Below are 4,332 nucleotides of genomic sequence, written 5' to 3'. Positions count from 1 at the left end.
TGATTAAACGTTCATCATTCCAATGATACAGTAATTATAAATCATTAATAGTGTAAATATTAATTGATACCAGTTTAAATTGAGGAAGTTGAGTATCTAATCGAACGGCAAAGGAAAGCCCCAGGAAAATCCGTGTGTTGAAAAATACCACTGGTGTTTGTTGCCATTGTATATATCCCGAAGAAACTGTAAACACGTAACATAAGCAAGTATTCGGATACTCTTTTACAATCCGTTACTTGAACGTTTTATCTGGATACTCGTTACCATACATTCTACATTAGGACATACACAATACCCATACAAACGCCTGTATATTGTTAAGATTGAAAACATGCACACAAGTATATATTATATATATTATATACTTGTATTCCTGCAATCGTTAGACATAATGGTACGATTTTCGCAGTTTGCACATAATTTAATGCGTGATATTGGCGTATTTCGTTCCTTGGGCATGACGGAAGTAGATCTTGAACCATCCCTGAATCCCGGTACACAGACACTGCAGTATGACTGAGAGACAGAGGCAGCCTACCGTCAGGCACTTCAATTTGTTGGACGGGACCATAGCAACTGTAACAAAAAGCCCGTAGTTAGCACAAGAAAACTAGTATGTTCACTGGGTACTTCAGTATTTTGAACGGGGGTACAACACCTGCAGCGAAGTAGAACGTAGTTGGCCCAGGAAAACTTGAATATGAGCTTTTTACTTTAGTTTAGTGTTTTGGGCTGGACCATAGCATCAGAAGAAAGGGTCGACGTAGTTCACACAAGAACATATACGTCAAAGACTTCAGGATATTGGACGATATCATTCAGATACAATTCACAAACAACTGTCTCGTGTTTCACTCATTATCTTTTTTTTATGAAAACCTAGCTTTCATTCTCCACTGTTACATATTTACAACCCGTTTTAAACAATGTGTTTTCGATTATTTATAAACTTATGATGGTAACATATTTGTATCATAGTAAAACCATCCAACAGTACTCGTAATTCACTGTTAATGGAAAATAATATATATTCTTGATTTTGTAAAAATTACTCATGGCGTGTATTCTAATACGCTTGGAAAATCAATAAATAATGTTTAACGCCACTTACTTCTATGAAGCATTAAATTCGGAATATTCTGTTGTATTTATTATCGAGTAGTCTCAAAATAATACTTTCAAATCATGTAATTGCAAACCCGATTTATTCAATTAAATAAATAAATAGTAGAAACGAACAAAAACACGTACCTTTAATAAATGTAATGCTTTCCTTTACATTAGAGAGAAAGCATTGACAAATGCCGCTAAACATGGGTGAAACGCAATCTCTTTTTCCACACTTGATACGCGCTCGCGAAATCGGAAACAATTCCAAAACGAAGTTTTATTGTCCGCAGCATGAATGTGGCGCCATATGACATATAACTATTGGAGATGTTTTGGTTTCAATTACTTTGTTAGAATTGATTTCCCTCATTCGCAGACGAACACTGTTGATTAACAAAAACACATTTGGCCATCTTGTAATTAATATTGAAACGACTGCCGTGTATGCCATGCTCAATTCTAGCTCACGTGATTTTGGTTTGTGTGTTGCCTTTAAGACAATACGTTTTTTATATGTTGATACTTTATCTTATGACAGTTTCTGAAGACGAACGAATATTGTGATTCACTATGTAACAGTTTTGAGTTTGACTTTATGTTGTTCATGTAGTGTTTTTTTTTTATATATATTCGCCTTATTATCTTGTCATGTATTATGTCAATAGCACACGGCAGAGCTGGGCCGGAAGTCTATAATAGGCCCGCAGCCGACATAACGGACCGAGGGCCATTATGCATCTAGGGCCGATTATAGACGTCCGGCCCAGCTCAGCCGGATGTTGCCGTTTATATAACATATTTTTTTTGTTCTTTCTCCAGAAAGGAAATTCATTTATGTGTTTAAGTCCAAGTTAGTGCACAATTGATGAAGTAATTGCTGCTCAAAGCGATGCACCCTGTTTCCGGGTCATTTTGAGTTTAATACCTTTATATATATATATCACTCCGACATGTTATAGTTGATATATATTTATATATAGTTGATTTACCTCTATGCTTAGACGCATCACATTCCCCTGGTTTTGGCAATTATGCTTTCGCCAAAGTAGTTCTGCGTAGGCATGAAAATGTTTATATTGAACGAACGTTTTTAGTGTCTGTTTAAAACGGAATGTTGTTTAAAGAAATGTTATTTAATTATGTTTAAATGTGATTTTGAATCTCTATTAAGCCTGATAGCGATTATCAGAAGCATGATTACCAGACCTTCTTTCGCGTTCACTTTTCATTCGTAAAAGAAGTGCTACCCACAATTCCTTTCGCGTTAGTACACAGGTCAGAAAGACCGGTGTGTACACAATGAAATCAAGCATACGTTATGTATTCACTAAATCCGGTGTCTAGCGGTGCATTTTTAATTTCTTAGTATTCGTCTGCAGCAGATATATATTGATAGAGAAGCTATACTGTTGAGAGCCCCTGGTCTTGGTATAATTTATTTTTAAAAAGCGTTTATTTATTACCGTTAATGTTTAATTCAGAACTAAATGACAACAACGAGATTAAATTTAAATTATCCAAATAATCAAAAAATTTCACATAACTTCTTCATTTTAACTCTCATTTGAGTTATTAAAAGTACTGGCAGTAAAAAAAACTTAACTTAATATGTTTATGGTATGTAAACTAGAATATTTAATTTAATTTTCATTTTTTCAGTTTTCTTTATTATGTTTTACTTATTTTTTTCACTTTTTGTTGAAGACTTATTGTAATTTCTTATACCATTGACAAATTAGTATTGACTTTGGTATTTCCAACACTTTATTGATTAAGCTTTTATTTTCGCTAATGAAATTAGGACATTTTGCATAAAAGACTTATTCAATTTTTTATACCATAAGAAAAATAGGATTTTCTTTGATGATTCACGTTTTTTCGTTATTACAACATTATTTTTTCTCATTCAAGTAATACATGTCCAATTATAAACATGTCTTCTACAAGTCGCATTGAACATGCCGAGGGTAATTACACATATTTAAAATAACTTAAGTTCAACAAAAGCAAAAAAAGCAAATTTTAGAAAGCGTACTTACATTGAAGTATCAAACAGTAATTTCAATAACCCTTAGGTCAAAACTGCAGAAAATATTATCGTGTTTCACATGACCATTCTTATAATCGTTGCTCTGGTGAAATACCTGCTTACTGTGACACTATTTGTGTTAAAACAGATCATGTAAATGTCACAATTCCTGAACAGTTCAAACGCAACCTGGTCGAATAAACAATATCTTTAAAAAACGTACTTTCGCTGAAGTAACTCATGTGATAACATGTCATTCCAAAGCGAAAACTACCAAAATTGGAAATTGTGTTTCACTTCAGCAGTCCAATGCTAGTCAAACTGGGATTGAAAACTGTTGTGTAACTAATACCAGTAAGCAACCTATAGTTGTACACGTCACTGAGAAAACAAGCATTTTAAGCAAGGATGCACACCCATATATATTGAAATACATAAATCAAGATTTTAAAATAAACAAAAATCTTCCAATAATACCCTCCCTTAAACAAGAAGGTTTAACAACACAGATACACGTGTCACAGGTAATAATTAAAGCAAACAAACACATACCACTCATTCCCCTATTTATCTGTACAATTTAGATTCCGTAAAAATGCTTTCAAATTCAGTGGTAATAGAAGGTAAGGTTTTTAACAACTTAAATGTTCCCGGTGTTGACAATTGTTTCTTTAGCTGTCTTAGTTTATCATTACATGGTAATTTATCAATGAGCATAAATTATAAAAACATTATTGCACACATGTCACTGAAAACTGGAATTCATGGCAGCAGTCAGACATTTGCAGACATAAACATACACATTGGGTTAAAAGGCAGCATATGTAAGTCTGAAACAGGACAAACCTCCATTGTATACACAAGACATTCGCACTTATCGCCACATACTTATGATCTTTATGCGACTCTTCTGCTGTGAAACAGTCACTTTACACTACTTTCAGAGAAAAACACTTCAAACACAGGCAACAACAGAGGATTGATTAAACATACACATTTCTCACAAAACCCCAACTTACAAATGAAAAAAATCTTCTGTCAACAGTTCCAATATCGCACACACACAAAAACACAATAAAGCAATAACACAAAAAGGCCAATAAAAGAGCTATATATAGCGTCAAATGGTGAAAACACAAAGAAAACAATCATTAACCTAAACAAAACATAAAAGAGCCTACAGAAAAACA

The sequence above is a fragment of the Dreissena polymorpha genome, chromosome 2 (genome assembly GCF_020536995.1).
Source record: "Dreissena polymorpha isolate Duluth1 chromosome 2, UMN_Dpol_1.0, whole genome shotgun sequence".
Taxonomy (NCBI): domain Eukaryota; kingdom Metazoa; phylum Mollusca; class Bivalvia; order Myida; family Dreissenidae; genus Dreissena; species Dreissena polymorpha.
Note: the sequence above shows the minus strand (reverse complement) of the source record.